This window comes from Octopus bimaculoides, chromosome 1 (genome assembly GCF_001194135.2).
Source record: "Octopus bimaculoides isolate UCB-OBI-ISO-001 chromosome 1, ASM119413v2, whole genome shotgun sequence".
Lineage (NCBI taxonomy): Eukaryota > Metazoa > Mollusca > Cephalopoda > Octopoda > Octopodidae > Octopus > Octopus bimaculoides.
In genome coordinates, this window is record NC_068981.1 from 119,988,386 (window position 1) to 120,006,958 (window position 18,573).

Below are 18,573 nucleotides of genomic sequence, written 5' to 3' on the forward strand. Positions count from 1 at the left end.
TCTGAAGGAGTCCAAACTCAACATTAAGATTGTTGAAAAGCCAGGGAACTCCATCAGATCACAACTATGTAGGACATACCCCTTTGAGAATACCATATGTACCAATGATAACTGCATGGTATGTAGGATTAGCCCTGGCATTAACTGCAAAAATAGAAATGTAGTTTACAGCATAAAATGCATGGAAGGTGCTTGTAAAGACCTGAATATGACATACATAGGTGAAACATCTAGGAGCATTGCGGAACGGCTAAACGAACATATGAGACAATATGACGACAAAAAACAGTCCTCTATACTCTACCAACATGCCAAAGACCAGCATGGAGGTAACTTGGGTCAACTTGACATCCACATCTTATCCAAGCACCCAAAAGACCCAACTCTAACACAAATACAGGAGTACGTCCTTATGAATGAAACTTCCCCAATACTAAATAGGAAATATACATAGATATCATACCCCCATACCCACATTTTACACAGGTAAAGTAGAACAGTTGATGGGCTTTTATGCAGATGTATGTATGTCTGTGAGTGTGGGTGTATGTATGTGTGTGTGTGTGTGTGCATGCACATGTATGCATATGTAAACCAACAGGTCTACATACAGACGGGTAGGTACATAGGGTATATGAACAGACAACTACATATGCAAATAGAGACTGAAACACGTGACCACATATACACACACTTGTCCACACATATGAAGATGTGCATACATACAAACATGGTACATAGCAGCAAAACACACACACACACACACTCAGACATACACACACAAAGAGACAGAGGTACATACATACATATACACACATGCACACACATACATAAAAAAAAACACACAAACACAGGAATATGCAGAATACATACATGCAAACACACACACACATGCGCAAAAACAGAACGCAGCGTAAATAACAGACAGAGTCAAGACTATTGAAAAGGTTGCAAGACGCAACGAAAAGTTTGGGAAACTAAAAATAAGAAATAAGTGGAAATTTTACCGGTGAGTGTGTTAAATTTTAAGGCACAATAAGAAAATGACTCTCCCCAGACACAACAGAATATGCTTCAACACACGAAATCACATAAAAAATCTTGCAATCCAAAAACGAAATATATATATATATATATATAGTGTCAAACTGTTTTCCCCTGAAAACAACTTCTTATAGAAATTAAAAGGACCTTTCTCAGTTTTACAATTCTTATCACTAATAAAAATCCACTTAAATATCTCTTTGGAAAGCTTACACCCACAAACAATACTCTTAAGAAGCAATGGAAATTTTTAAGCATCACATGGCTTGCTCTCCTATCTTTGTGCTATCTTCAAACCGTTATGCCCTGTAAGCAGTACTTCTTCACTGCCTGCCTTTGTCTCTCAACTCTAACCTGAACTCCTTTGATACACCACTGATACACAACCATTGAATGTAGAACATCATTGGTTACTTAAGTTGAATGAGGTAGTCCAGACAACATTCTTGTCGTTGTTCTTGGGCTGTGCTCCTGGGTTGATCTTCAGTCTTACCAAATGTGGGGCTGGAGATGTTGATAATATTTCTCATGCTTAAGAGAGGGAGTGAAGGCACATGACCTAGCAGTTGGAGTGTTGCACTTATGATTGCAAGACCATGTTTTTGATTCACAGACCAGGTGGTGCATTGTGCTTTTGAGAAAAACACTTTAATTTCACATTGCTCTAGTCCATTCAACTGTAAATTAGTAACTCTGCAACAGACTTTGTGTTCCGTTCAGGTGGAATGTTTTACTTGGTCACTTATACGTCATAGAAACTGGGTAATTCCAAGCAATGATAAACAGTAGTTAAGAAAGAAAAGAGAGGAAATCTTTCAGATCCTGATGTTGATTGACCTAACCCTTTAGCATTCAGATAATTCCGTTAAATGCAATGTTTATTTATTCAAATTGGTTTGAATTAATCATTCATTATCTTGCTACTTGTAGATTTCAATGATGTGATAGTATATTCTTAGAATGACATTGTATAGTAGTTGTAAGAGACTGAATTTGGTCAGTTTGAACATTATACATGTAGAATATTTGGGCCTGGAATGGCCAGCTAAACAGTTAAGTAATTATAAATTTTGTCCTTAAATGTCTTTCTGCTTTCAGTGACCATAATAGGCACGGCTTCAGCAGAGCCAAATTCAATTCAGACCTTTTTGGTTTTCTGCTCTTGAAAACTTTGACTACAAAGTTGTCTCTTTCTTTGCTTATGTTCACCCAATAACTTCCTTTTAATATCTTTTAAGTAAGTTAAAAAGAAAATTCTTTATGAAATTAGCAGTAAGTTCAGAGTGAAAATGGGCTAAAACACCATAAATTATCTTAAATTTATTGAGCTTGACTGCTTGACTTGCTTTTTCTAATGTCAAATATAATGTTTTTTTTCCCATCAACTCTTTGAGTCATCTACTGTATTGCTGACCAAACAACCAGGTTTGTGAACTCTTAAAATAATTGCTTTCATTTTCATATGTCTAAGTTGTCGGTTCCCCCCCCCTCTCTCTCTCTCTCTCTCTCTCTCTCTCTCTCTCTCTCTCTCTCTCTCTCAAAGTTTAAAATTAGATCTTTTCATACCCAAGAAAACCTTTATCATATTGTTAGAAATAAGTTTCTGGTTACAAATTCTTAGATTTAGTTTATTATTGGTTTAAACAGTTCTGTTTCTGACCATGTTGTTCTAGAGCATTGGTTCTCAACAATGGCTCATATGACCCCAAGCTGTCCATACAAGCAAAATAGTAAGTTGAGGATTCACAGTATATTAAGGGTCCGTGAAAAAGTTTTGGTTTAGATGTGTTTATTGCAAGAAGCAGTTAGGGTTCTTTCCCAAACATTTTACAAAGTTCAGTCTAGACAAGTGAATGTGTGATAAACAAAATAGGGATTTTGAAAGATGCATCTATCTATAAAACTAGTTTTTAAACATCGAATGTCTATTGGGTGGAGAGGGGTCTGCCAGAATGAAATAGTAATCAATGGGGTTTATAGGTAAAAAAATGTTTGGGAACCACTGATCAAGATGCATTCTGCCATCCACAATCCACATTAGTAAGTAGAAAATTCATTGAAGACAAGTGATTATTGGTGAGTGTGTGTTCCAGAACCAGCCAAAATATTTCAATATAAACAGGGTGGTACATCTCTGAACTTTATCCTTTTTCTCCTGACACTTGCTCATAACTCTCTACAGTAGTCTACATTCAAATTAACAGGTTTGTCATGCAAAATTACTCCGAATAATGAAGAAAAACATACTGATTGCATCAGTGCTTATCTGTGGCTGTTTCTAGGCCAGTTCTTCCCTGTGAGATGTAGAGGTTTAATCACACAGCCATGACTGCACATCATCGTCATTATCATCATCATCATTTAATGCCCATTTTCCATGCTAGCATGGGTTGAATGGTTCAATCTTTGTCAGTAGTTGGAAAGCAAGAGGACTGTATCAAGCTCCAATAACTACTTTGACATGGTTTCTATAGCTGGATGCTCTTCCTAATGTCAACTACTCTACAGTGTGTAATTTTCCTTTTCATCTTGCCAGGTGTGTAAATTGCTAATACAATAGTTCAAACATTGTTATCTCATTAGGGTGGGCACAAACCTTATACCAAAGTATCTCTTTATCATCATACCAAGACACATAGTAAAAGAAAAAGATACACTAATATTTAAATGGTTCATGGATGAATATCTCTAACAAATTCCAGATTAACCACCTACCCACCAATATATATCTGCAAATAATAAGTCGCTACTCAAATGTGCTATGGTGCCCAAAGAATGACTCATATGAAACACCTTTAAATGTCTTTTCCGGGTGGTGCTATTAAGTTAGACACGGCCTGGACCAATGCTGGCTGAAACTTATCTAAGTATACGTAAACTGTGCCAGCACTAATATTAAATCAATCTGAAGTTAATTTGACACTAGTTTCTTGCTCCTCTACTAGAATTTTTGCTAAAGAATCCTTGGGAGTTTCCTGAGTTTTTTTTAGTCAACCAGGTTTTTTTCATCAGTTACAAACTTTCTTCTACCTTTGAATTCCCTAATATTCTGTCATAGTTAGTATTCTTACTTAATCCAGGATTAGCTATAATAACCATGAGTATTCTAGTTGTGACCATCCAATCATTTTTGTATATATATATATATATATTTAGGACTACATTGTCCAATGCATCCTTATAATTTTTAGGAAAATTTGGCTGCTATTTCTGGCAGGTAGAGCAACTGCAGAATGACTTTGTTATTGAGTAATATATTTTGCAGTTAGATGTGATGGAGTATCTTCTCTGTATATTCAATGGAGTTTTACCTCTGTTTTGGGGGTTAAATACCAAATACTTAATGATACTTCAATGGTCTACAATTTCCATTTAAATCTGTAAAAATCATTTGTTTAAAGTAAAATACATTAAATCATCTACATTTAACAGACTTTTTCTATTATAAAAATAGTGTCAGGATATTATGTCCAGTGTTAAGTTCAGGTACTTATCGAATAAACTATGTGTGTATGTATGTGTCAGTGTGTATAAATCAATAAATTATATATACATATTATTTGAAAACAGTTTCGCTCAGCTTCATGCAACTTAAAATTCCGTTGACTTGTGGATCGAACCTAACTTGTCAGGCATTTGGAGATTTCCAAATGCCTGACAAGTTAGTTTTGTTCTATGAGCCTACTGTCCTTTAAATTGCATGGATCCAAGTCAAACTGTTATTAAATAATACATATAACTACAATGAAATGTGTTGAGTATCACTTTCTTTCATTTGTCCACATACTAGTGTGTGTGTGTGTGCTTGCAGGATTGGCTGTGTGATAAGAAGCTTGCTTCCCAACCACATGGTTCTGAGTCCAGTCCCTTGTGTGGCACCTTGGGCAAGTGTCTTCTACTATATCTCAAGCCAACCAAAAGCAGAAACTGAAAGAAGGCTATATATGTATGTATGTATTTGTGTGTGTGTGTGTCTTCACTGCTTGACAACTGGTGCTGGTGTGTTTGCATCCCTGTAACTTAGCAGCTCAGCAAAATGAGACTGGTAGGATAAGTGCCAGGCCTAAAATAAAAAGGTAAGTACTGGGGTCAATTAATTCGACTAAAACTTCTCCAAGGTGGTGCCCCAGCATGGCCACAGTCTAATGATTGAAACGAGTAAAAGATATATATAGAAAGAGAGGGGGCGAGGCAGCGGTGTACTTCTAAATCCTCATTATGGTTTCTCATTAAATTCTCATTATGATCTAACATATCAACCATGTTGCTCTCTTAGCCAATTATAGAATTTTTTTGTTTTTGTTTTTTGATTTTTTTTCATTCACAGGTAATTGATGCAAGGTAAGTTTTCAGCAAATTAAAACAGCTTCACTATTTTAATTCCCAGTTGGAATTATATGATTATTACCAACATATCTGAGTTTTTTAACTCTATGTAAGAACTCATCATCTTACTGCTTAAATGTTGCTAGAAAATTGCATCTCCAAACACCAGCACCTTGATACATGGCAATGAGCTGGAGATGGAGCTAGGGTTAAGTTGTCAGGTGAAAGAAAAAGCTTGATCAAATTGTGCTGTCCCCTTCTTGAAAGTAGTAAGATCATTCCTCTCAACAACAATAAAAAAAGAAAAGTAATTAGTTTGACAGCTCTTTTTTTCATTGTTACACAGGTTTGATAGGACAACTTCAAAATGATGAGGTATCTGTAGAGACTGGGTGATCGGTTGAAAAAGATATTGAACCACCTTTTTGATGGATTGTGAGTTCAAATCTGCAGCAGGTGTTTTGTAGTTTCTGGACAGAATACTTTATTCTACATTACCTTGTTGTTATAAATAATTATTAGATAATCTTCTGATGGGTGATCAATCCATTCCAAGATACTAATCATGAGGAAACAAAAATAATGGAGGAAGAACTGGTTTCACTTTAAAAGGACATTGAGATGAAGCTAAAGTTCAAAGAATCATACCATAATTTTTTGCTACAACCGGACATTTCTGACAGCTACCTGCACTGTGAAACAAAGTCTAGATGTACTTTATTGTCCTCTCAACATCATATTTGGTAGAGTGGGGCTTCAGTGCAGCTTCTCAGTCTCTTTCTAAGTGAAGTAAAGCAGACTGAAAATTATTGAACGCAGGGATGTGAGACAACTTCTCAGTACCTTTCAACCTGATGTCAAGAAGCTGATATCCCTGCACAATGTAAAACTATTGCATTAAAAAATGAAAACAATGTAGTTACAGATAGGAAATTTACTCTCCCATATTGCAAAAACAGCAAAATAATGGGTTAACTGGGTTAAATTATATTTGTGAAATACAATTATGTCAAATTCACAGAAGAAAGAAGTCTGTGTTTTTGTAGTGGTAGGGTGCTGGAAATGTAGGTTGTGGGGGTGAGAAGCAGTCCAAAAAAATTTGGATACATTTGCTTTAAAATCTTTTAAAAATGGTTATGTAAAAAAAGTAAACTAGCACCCAAATTTTTTGTTAGAATAAAGCTTCCATTTGTTTTAAAAAATTATATCCCAGTAACATTTTTCACATTTTCCTTGACCCACAGGATGGCAAAAGAGCCATTTAGCTCAGTTTCCTCTTTACTTTCCCGACCTTTTGCAACAAGAAGATTTTAAAGAGAAGAATATTATCTTTCTTGGAAGAGAGACATCAAAGCCAAAGTGGGCAGTGAGGAATGTCATCGTTATTTTGATTCCAAGTATTATGAACAGTATGAGTGGATGATAGGATGTCCCATTCTGAACAAATTGTTCTGTTTTCCATGTCTGTTATTTTGTCAACATAATAACACTTGGACAACTACCGGCTACTGTGATTTGAACAATTTGACAAGACACCAAAAATCTCAAAATCATCTGAATTCCATAATTGCTCTGAAAACCTTTGGCCGACAGCAAATTGATACAACAATCGATCACTTGAAAGCAGATTCAATTCAGTTGCATAATAGATCAGTCAAGAAAAAGCGTGAAATATTGAAACGGTTAATTCATTGTATTGAAATTTTGCTTATTAAGAATTTTCATTTCAAGAATACAATCAAACAGAAGAACCAAACAATGAGGACAATTTGCTGGCTATGTGTGAAGCAGTAGCAGAATATGATAGTTGTTTAAGATTGCATCTAGATTTCAAGAGGGAAAATGCCAACTGCACATTTTCTGGACTTTCAAATAATATTCAAAACAAGATAATTAATTGTATATCTGCTACAATTGAAGATGAAATTAAGGCAATGATAAAAAAAAAAAAAAACCCCGACTACAGGCCTTCAAATGAGATCTCAATTGTCATGTGTTTTACAATTTGTTGATGAGAAAGAAAAGCCTCAAGAAAGGTTTTTAGCATATGTCAATGTCAACAAAATTAGAAGAGTTGCATCATTGACAGAAGAAGTTTGAAAATTTGGTAATAAATTCAACTGTGGCCAAAAATTTATTGCACAAGCTTATGATGGAGCGAGCGTGATGGCTGGGCATTTGAATGTCATATTTGTACATTGTTATACACATTCACTTAATTTAGTGCTCTCACAGTCAGCTTCAAATATTCATGAATGTCAAATTTTCTTCCAAACTTTAAAAGGAATTTCAACTTTTCCACCAGGTTGACAGATCAAAGAGTACTACTGGATGAAATCATTAGAAGGCAATTTCCAAAGTTACCTGAGACATGGAATTCTTCATCTTGACAAGTATCTATTTTGTCCAACAAAATTACTGAGTTTTCTGAGCTATTTTCAACTATATTAGAAAATCATGGTTTTGAAACCATATTGAGTAACTCAGTGATTCTGTTTTCAATTCTTCAAGAATATTCACTTGATTTTTGGAGGTGTATTCGTGAGATTGAAAACTTCAAAAAGCTGTTAGTTGATATCAAGAACAAGTTTGAGGAATTTTACAGACTGGTTCTGGATGGTGTCACTGAACCACCAGAGAAGCGTTGTCAGCATCAAGAAACCGACACTGTTTTAAGGACTTTGTTTAACAGAATTTTGAGTGAAGTTATTGTTCATGTTAAGCAAAGATTTGAAACAATGGAAGAGTTCAGGTTTGTTGAATTGTTGAATCCAAAGCCTTTTCACAATTATGAAAAAAAACTTTCTGGTGGAAGCGTTTTCATCTTTGGATGTCTATAAAAACATATTTGATTTGAATGGATTGAAATGTGAACTGAAATCAGTTTATGCTGCAGATTTTGCAAAGCAAGTGTCAAGCATCCAAGAAATCACAGATATGATACAGGAACTTGAACTACACCAAGCTCTGGCCAGAATAACAAAATTATTACATCTGATTCTGACCATACCTGCCACATTTGCTTCCTGTGAAAGATCATTTTATTCGTTAAAGCAAGTAAATAATCATATGAGGTATTCACAAACTGAAGGGAGATTAAATAATTCAGTCTTTAGTTCATGAATAAAGACCTTTTGAAAAAGATGAAGTTAGAGTGTGGTACTGATACAGTTTATAGCAAAGTGATTGATGAATTTGCCAAAAAGAAATGAAAAATTGAGCTGATTTACAAATAAATTTTAAATATCTCATTATATACAGCTTCTATTTTTTTCACAGATATCTTTTGTAACCAGTAATGGTCATCATGGCCAGTGCCAAAATTTTCTTAATGGAGAGATATCAACTCCAATGGAAAGGGTTAACAAGCCTAAAGCATGGCTTGTTGGTAGAAATGCATTTTCTCTCATTAAAATTAGTTCATATCATATTTACAAAGGGGAGAGTGGAATAATTTTCCAGGGCAGGGGTAAGGCTCCTCTACCCCATGCTCTCTGCCTTGGTGATTGACCTCATCATTGACTGCATGCCCTGGTTTTCAAGTCACTTTTCACCACTGATGACTTGAGAGGATATATTTCAGCCGCAAAATCCCATCTTTAGAAGAAAAGAACAGCCTAAGAAAAATCCAGTTATGTAGTTTCTTTTAGTCTATTCAAATTCCCTAGCGTTTTGTAACAGCAGCAGTCACACTCCAAATGTAGGTATAATCAACATTCCATGTGTTGGTCTAAACAAATATACAAACATTATAATAATGCTGACCTACTATCAAGCTGTGTCACTTGTCTAAACCTTTTTGCACAGTCTCTGCTTTTCTGATCTTGATGGAATTCATCTCTCTTCCATCTTGAAGACACACTTCTTGCTTTCATCACTGCTCACTTAGTCATAACTTTCATACCCTTATACTAAACACCCTTCTAGTCCTTCTTCCCCACTATTTGTATCTTCCTATTAGAATTCTGTTACACGCCATTTGCCTGCAACAGTTTACACTTATCATCAACATCCCCTTCAGTCAATCTATCACTTGTTTTATTAAGGTGAATTATGAAAAGTTGAATGCCTATAGGCAAGAATCTGAGATGTGAAAACACGGTCGATTGCTTCAACAGCTTAAGGATGAGATGTTTAATTCTTATTAGAAACATTCTTGGTTCCAGTAAGACCCAAATTGCATTCTCTTATTTAGGCTTATTCAAGATGTCCCAAAACTGTACTTACACAAATTTATAGCCTATAACTCACTTAATACTTCTGTTTCCGGTGTAGTCATTTATAAATATTTGGGTCCACTCATAGTTACCCTCCAGGTAGTTGGCCTTGAGTCATGGCAAGCAAGACATGGCACGTCAGCATCTTGTAGTAGGTGTCAGCGCCCACCATTTCTCTGGGCTTGTAAATGAGCACCTTTCTTCCGTCTGAGGCCATGACCTGGACTGGATGTTTTGTTCTGAAGGTGCACATAACAAGCTCTAAGAAAGCATACTGTTACTGGAAATGCGTAGATGTTTTTGAAAAGAATTTGAAACAGATCCACCTATGAAACTAATCAGTGTCTATCTTAGACATACAGTTCACAACGAAAGGAACTGTTCAAGAGAGTTTTATTCCAACATTAGACCATACTCTCCTGACTATAGAATAGAATTTTGTGACTGGGTCACTGATAATTATCCTTCCACCCCTTCACATTAACCTTGGCCTCAAGAAAAACTTTGTAAAAGCAATGACACACAATGGTTGTAGCTTTCAGTACCTAAAAGTAAAATTTGGTGCAGAGAAAAGTGATGCAAAACTGAAAGCAGGCATTTTCATTGGACTTGAGATCAGAGAATTGATGTCTGATAGCAAATTCAGAGGTAAACTGAATCCAGTTGAGTTGATGGCATGCGATTCCTTCGTGTTAGTTGTACAGAACTTTCTTGAAAATTATGCTGATTTAATAAACAATATGCTTACAGCATATGAAAGAATAAGATGCCGAGTGTCTCTTAAAATGCACTTCTTGCATTCTCTTCTCAATTTTTTTCCAACAAATCTTGGTTCTGTTAGTAATGTGCATGGTGAGCAGTTCAACCAGGACATATCTGAGATGGAAACAAGGTATCAAGGCCAGTTCAATCCATACATGATGGATGACTACTGCTGGTTCCTACAACAGGACACCAATACGACACATAAGTGCAAGAGCAAGTGTCTCAAACATTTCTGAGTTGAGCATATCAAAAATAAAATGAGTATTCCCTTAACATAAATATACTATGTACCATTGTATTATAATACTATTTGCCTTGAACATAAATATACTATATACAACACTAATATACTATTATAATAATTATTTACCTTAAACTTAACCATTCCTGATATTAATATAGTATTAATATATAATTATGCACATAACTCAAAATCCTGATGTGTTACAGCAATTCAGATTTGGAATCGGCATACTTGATTTAGTTTGGTACAGCACTATCTGTCTGGGTAGCAGAAAATAATTTTTCTTTTTCTCCCTCCCCCCAGTGTAATCTACATGTTATAGAAAGATATGTGAGCTTTCCAGAGATTTGCTGGTTGTCAGTGTTAAGCTAAACTGGACTGTTCCTTTTTGATAACATTGTGCTTGGTGATGTTTTGCTGAATTTGTTGTAAGAGTCAGTCATACCATGTGTTAGTGGAGTATTTAAGTTTTATTTATAAGAGAGAACGTTGCTCCACCATCGCTGTGATGTAAGGGCCTGTCTTAATGAAAATATTCTGAACAAATGGATGTGTTGAATTCCTCTTCCCTCCTCTCACTCTCCTGCCCTCAGCAGGTCTCATTCTAGTGAACTTACATTTATGGCGACATCTAATCATAAAGTTTATTGCTCAAAACCAGCAACAATCAATGAAATGAAAGTAGACATGTAAAGAGAAGGCACCCAAGTGCTAATTGAAATAATTTATAATGTTTGCCATTCCATTGGCCTGTTTTGTCAGTGGTGTCATAACTCGAATGACCATCAGTTTGAAGACTTGTGATAACTCAACATGTTTGGCCTTTTTAAAATTTGAACTATAAAACACAGATATATCTTAATAGATATACTATTAAACATTTGAAGTATGTTTACTTTTCTTTTAGACACCCTTTACATCTTTATAAAGATTTGTTTTTATGTACAAGGAGATGGTGAGATAATAAAAATGTTATCGATATTAATTATGCACTCCACATGTAAAATGAGGAGTCTGTCAGATTAAATGCTGTTGTATATTTCTCAGTTTTGAATTCCAATGATTGTACCATTCACCTTCATGGTAAATCAATGCATGCTCCTTCACTCATTCACTCACTTATCTTGCAAATATGGCCATGTGCCAAATAAACAAATCAATTTTTACACTTACCAAAAAGAAGGTTGTTCACAACAAGAATAATATCAATGGGTAAATACAATTGGAATAAACAATAAATTTGATTCATATTTGGCACTGACTCCATATTTCTTCTCCTTCTTTGATGATATTTCAATATCAATTTACTATCTGTATGAATTTTAAAATAAATATATCTATGAAGAGGTCAAACTTTATTTTGTTTGTTATTATTTGTATCATTTGTTTTTCATTTAAGTGCATATTCTCCTATTCCTTTACAGTAAAGGTATATTGATAGGTTGCATGAATCCTGAGGAAAAACCAATTAATTTGCAACTGATCAATTCACTACCTGTCATGTGACTTGTTGGAAATTTTGTAATAAACCCAGTTTTTACCCTACTGTTTTAATGTTCTTTTCTAACCATATACAGGCATACCTCACCCTGATTCCAGGAGACACGACTTAAGTTGAATTAACTTGTCTCCAGGCTAAACCGATAAGAACCATTTCCAGTTCTGTACTTTATTTACGAATGCATTTTTAATAATACACAGTTAAAAAAACCTCTTTTAAGCTTACAAACAAATAATTTTTATTTTTTAATACAGTACAGTAAAAGAAAAAAGTAATCTAAATTTACGAATACAATTTGGCAGACACTTTATTTATTCCTTAACATAAATATTCTATATACAGCACTAATGTACTATTATAATAATTATGCACATAACTCAAAATCCTGATGTGTTACAGCAATTCTGATGTATTACAGCAATTCAGATTTGGAATCGGCATACTTGATTTAGTTTGGTACAGCACTATTTGTCTGGGTAGTATGAATGTGGTTTGCAATAATACATGGTAAAATAATAGCCTTTTTTTAAGCTCAAAAAACAAATTCAGTAATTATTATTATTCTGCAATAATAAAAAAAAATTAATTATTTTAAATTTACAAATACGTACATACAATTTGTTGGTTTACATCACAGATGTAGATGGTTGTGGATTGTCAACATCAACAGCTGACTCTGGCTGTTCTTGTTCGATGCACTTAAAAAACGAGTTGAAAGTTCCTTGAACTGTCTTCTTCTTTTCTTCAAGGATTACATTATAAGGAGCAAAAGCTTTGTGACAAGCCCCATATTCTTGGAAAAGTGTTGAGCCTTTGAATCCATATCCTCAAACATAGAAAGACCTTTTTCAATATATGCAAATGCTTGCTGCATTTTCTTAATGGTAAAGTGACGTGGTTCAGATTTGACTTCCTCTTCTTTATTTTGCTGGTTGTGAAGCTCTATCAAATCCTCGTTTGTCAGGGGCTGTTTGTCTTTTTCAAATAAATCTGTGAAATCCTCCTCCTCCAAATATATTTCCATTTCTTTGCTTGTAGTCACCAATGTTTTGTTGATGGCAACATTATCAAACCCCTTAAAATCATTCACGAATTGCAAGCATAGCTTCTTCCATACACCATTCATAGCCGTGCTTTGTACATTCCATACTGCTGCTATGTTTTGTACAGCCTTGTAGATATCGTATCTCTTCCAAAAGTTATGAAGTGTGGTGGATTCATCAAGATCAGTTGCAGCTTTTGCTTGCCACAGTGTATGCTTCATATAGTAATGCTTGAAGATAGCAATTATTTCACTATGAATTTTCTTAGGAGCCATGGGAGCAAAAAATAAAGTCACAAATAAATGAGAATAAGAAAGTAGCCGATAAATAGACGTAAACAAATCTGAATTCAAAACAATCATGGGAATCACGAGTGACAACGACGCCTAACGGTAGCTATTGGAACTACAGTGCAATAAGAGCTCCGAAAGACCAATAAATAATACAACACTGCTGATTTCATGATTTTGTTCACTAAGCTACATTACTTTATGGTATGTCTCTTAACATTTACTGTACGTATTTTAATATGATTTTATATGCTTTTATTCTTATTTATTGCACAATAAAATGATTTTATGTGCTTTTAACGGTTTTCTAGTGATTTTATGATTCCAATATTTGTGGGGGACAGACTTAGTCGAGTAAAATGACTTTAACTTGATTTTTATTTTTCTATATATTATTTTTGAAAACCAATGTATATTCAAGAATGACTTAAGCTGAGGTATACCTTAGGTTTTCAACATACAAGTATGTTTTTCCATGTATTGAACTTGAAAAATGTTTTCGCAATAGTTTAACAATAATGGTAATGTAGAATTTGGTTAAGTCTCCACTAGATGGTCAATAGTTCCAACAAGATTAATTCTATCACTTGTGCTGTTATGTCCACAGCCAAGATGCTTAACTCTTCTTAAGCCAGTCTATGTAGCTTGAAAATATGTTGTCTCCTAACAGGTTGGCTTGCTCTTCATACATAGTGTGAACATAAAATACATTACTAGGTGCGGGTGTGGTTGTATGGTAAGAAGCTTGCTTCACAACCACATGGTTCTGGGTTCAGTCTATAGCCTCGGGCCAGCCAAAGCCTTGTGAATGGATTTGATAAACAGAAACTGAAAGAAGCCTGTTGTGTATATATATATATGTTTGTATCTGTATTTGTTCCCCCGTCATTGCTTGACAACTGGTGTTGGTGTGTTTACATCCCTATAGATCCAATAGAATAAGTACTAGGATTACAAAGAATAATTTCTTTGACTAAAGCCCAATAAGGTGGTACTCCAGCATGGCCACCATCAAATGACTGAAACAAGTAAAAGGATACGAATTCAGCTGTTAATTCAACTAAAAAAGGTTAATGTTAACCACTGTACAAAAGCTAAATTCTAGTAACATATTTTTTCTTGTTATTTTAAAATAAAATAAGAGCACAAACCTCTGCCAAAGCAACACTAACATCCTCTCAACAATTAATCAGAGATGATTTTTAAAATGAGAATACTAAAAATGAACCCAACCACTCTCAAAAATTAAGTAAAAAAAAAACCCAGAAAAATAATAAAAATTCCTTGTCCAGTACCTGATTGATCCCAAAATCTAATCACTTTGTGCCAGTCACAAGGCCAGACATCCCTGAAAGTTTTATTCAAATCCATCCAGTGGTTCTTGAGATATCTTGTCCACGGACAAACAAACAAACACGACTGAAAGCACACCTCTGCCTTCGTTAAGGCAAAGGTAATTATGATGAGCAGAAGATTTTTTATATAGGGTTTTATGCCTTGTCAGCAGTATTAACACTTTAGCATTCAGATTACTTTGTCAAATGTAATGCTTATTTATTCATGTTGTTTTGAATTAATCATGCATTATCTTGTAGCTGTGAGATTTCAGTGATGTGATTGTTTATTTTAAGAATGACATTGTAGGGTATGTGTGAGAGACCAGGTTTGTCTGGTTTGAACATTAAGCAGATAGAATATTTGGGCTGGATGTAGCCAGTTTAAATGCTAAAGAGTTGAGAAAATAATGTCAACTACTAAAAGTTTATGCTATGTGAATTTTGTGATTTAGTTTCAATTCTTGATCAAAGTTATTTCAATTTCTGCCAATAACAACCATCAATGCATATGTATCACAGCAATTATAAATTTGTGGCCTTGTTCTTATATGGAAAGACGTTAATGTTATATTGTTGAAATAGAGCAAAACAATGGTATCAGATTAAATAATAGTGTCATTGTAACTGTAAACTCTATAATCTGATTGCAAATTCTGCTGGAAGTACCAGTACTGAAGTCATTTAATTGACAGTAAATCTGTTATATGACAAATATACCTCTCCATGGTAATTGAACTTGCTGGAAATAACACTCAAACTACAGTAGATAATGTAGTCTAAGTATGCTTTTTCTGAAAATAGGACAGGTTGACCTCGGCTTAAAGACTTTCTTCATGGGCCTACTCATTTGTAATACTGACTTAATGCAGCATTTGAGCTACAAAGAGAAACAATGTTTCATTCCAGCCATTTACATCTTTAGTTCAAATCCCAGATGGATCTAACTTTGCATTTAAATCCTCAAATGTCTATAATATAACTACCAGTACATATCGGTCAATTTAACCATCTCCATTCTTCTTCGAATGTGGATGGAACTTTGTTAGCAAGACAAGAAATAACACACCAGAAGTAATCTCTACTATATACATACACATCACATTTTATGGTTTCATATTTTGGCACAAGGCCAGCAATTTGAGGGGAGGTGTTAATTGCTCAACTAGTACTTATTTTATCAACCTCAAAATGATGAAAGATAAAAGTCAGCCTCAGTGGATTTTGAGCTCAGAACATTAACAAACAAAAGTATTTTGTCTGATATACAAACAGTTCTGCCATCTTGCTGCCTTTAATACACATCACAGTCACCATCATCAATTTAACATCCACTTTTCCATGCTTGCTTGAGTTGGATAGAATTTGTTGAAGTGGTTTTGCTACAGCCAGATGCCCTTTCTGTCACCAACCCTCTCATGTTTCCAAGAATAGTAATATGTCTCCATGGCCTGATATATTTTCACAGAAGATTGAAAATGAAGGTGACATTCGATTACAACTATCACATGATGTCAAGGCAAAGAGACCATAAAACACACACTGGTGCCTTGCTGTACTCAAGAAGACCCATCCTCCACAGCAGAAGTGTTAAAGCTGCATTCCCTGGTGAAGAGGATAGGCCTGCAAGAGTCCTGTGCTGGTGCCATGTTAAAAACACTCAGCACACTCTGAGTGGTTGACATTAGGAAGAGCATCCAGCTGTAGAAACAAAACCAAATCAGACTGGAACCTGGTGCAGCTTGCCAGCTCTTGTCAAACCATCCAACCCATACCAGCATAGAAAATGGACATTAAAAGATGGTTATGAAGGACTTCTTTCAGTTTCTATCCACCAAATCCACTCATGGCTATAGCAGATGATACTTTTTCAAGATGCTATGCAGTGGGACTGAACTTGGAACCATGTTCATGTGAAACAAAGCCACACCTTCATTACTTGTATGGTTTAGAAATAGACAAGTTTCCCTGGTCCTCCTGTATTTTTATTTTACCCAACTTGAGCAAATGTTTTCTACAACTTCAGGTTGGCCATCAGAAATTTGCCTGAGGCAAACTATGGAAACATTCATATTTGTCGTACACATTCACACACATATATAGACTCTGGCATGGCTTTGTGTTTAAGAAGCTTGCTTCCCAACCGTGTGGTCTCAGGTTCAGTCTCACTGTGCAGCACCTTGGACAGTTATCTTCTATCATAGTTTTGCACCAATCAAAGCCTAGTGAGTGGATTTGATAGTCAAAAACTGAAAGAAGCCTGACATGTATGTATAGATATACATGTATTTATGCATGTGTGTGTTTGTGTTTACTCTTGCCTTAACTTCACATGATAGTTGTAAACAAGTGCACTGTCAAGCAAGCAGTGTTCTTTGTTCCCTATGTCTGGCCATGGAAATTATAAGTTCAGTATGCTCCAGAATTGTCAAAGACATGCTTCAATTTTTCTAAAATAAAAATAGATAAAATAATGATGAATACACACATGAATAATAATAACATAGCATAAATAAATTGTCAAATATTTTAGTGTATGACTTTTGATTCACCCTGTGTGAGTGTGTGTGTGTGTATATATATATCCCACAATTAGGAAATGGAGTAGATAAAATGCAAGCTACAAATGTTTCATAGCTAGCAGACCTTGGAAGTAGTAATTACCCAAATGATCCTTGGATCTTACCTTTAGATATATATGTAACCCACCTAATAGATCTAGTAAATATATACATATAAATAGCTACAAAGGAGATGTAAACTGCAATGAAAAGCACCAAATACAGCCAAATTGTGATAGTAGAAATGACTACTATGATATAGCTAATACAGTAACAACATCGGAAAATGAAGTCAGTACTACCATATACACAAATAAGTATAATAAATGCTCCTGCAGAAAAAAATCAAAATGCCCCTTGATGAACTTTTGTATGAGTACAAATCTTGTATATAAATGTACCGTGTACACAAGGGGAGGACCATATGTTTACATTGGGCAAATGGCTGATTCATTTAAGAATTGTTATCACAACCATGTCACCAGCTTCAAGAGAATCAATAAGTGACATTCAACATCTTTGGCTGATTTTGTGTGGCGACTGAAAGGAGATAAAATTAAGTATGACACAAGTCATACTTAATTGTCCATAGTAAGGCACGCAAAACTATACAATATCATTTCCAGGAGATACCAACTCTGCTCCGAGGAATTCCTGTTTATTCTGTGGACCAATAAGAAAATCATTAATAGAATTTCTGAAAGACTCTCAAGATGCCCACATGCATATGAATGTACTTTCACACAATGCAGTGGAAATGAATCTGAGTAACTGTTAACATAATATTCTTTAAGGTATGGATGAATTAAGTTTAGCTTTAACCTTGCCATTCTTATAAACACCAAGTAGCTATTTAATATGCTATGTGAATGTGTGTGCATATGCTTACATTATCGTGGATCTTGTATGCATGTGCCATGCAGCTTGCGCGAGGGTGTTATTCATCCATATCTGTTAACGGTTATTTTTAATACTTTTCTTGCTGTATTGCATATTCCTTTTTTGCATCTGTTATTTTATTTTTGATCTTATATAAATGAAGATATATCCTTTGTTTTGCTGCTTTTCTTCACACGAAATGAGAAAATACATTGCAGAACTGTTATTTTAATGAGTTATATCTATTTATCACTCAAAGAGACACATCTGTACCATCAGATGCTCCTGAACCAGTTGTTAAGTATCTTGGCCACTAGGGATTGATGCTAGATGTGTTGAGACAATTGTCGTGCTTAATAAAAATTTGTG

The 18,573-nt window shown here is 34.8% G+C and overlaps 1 long non-coding RNA gene across 2 annotated transcripts in view; it reads left to right on the forward strand.

Annotated features, from left to right (window-relative positions):
* The window catches only part of LOC128248517 (uncharacterized), a 22,535-nt gene extending 10,586 nt beyond the window's left edge, over window positions 1-11,949 (forward strand). For both annotated transcript variants that reach the window (XR_008264692.1, XR_008264689.1), the window contains exon 2: window positions 6,615-11,949. This is a non-coding gene — a long non-coding RNA (uncharacterized LOC128248517). The remainder of the gene's footprint in view (window positions 1-6,614) is intronic.
* The last annotated feature ends 6,624 nt before the right edge of the window (window positions 11,950-18,573 follow it).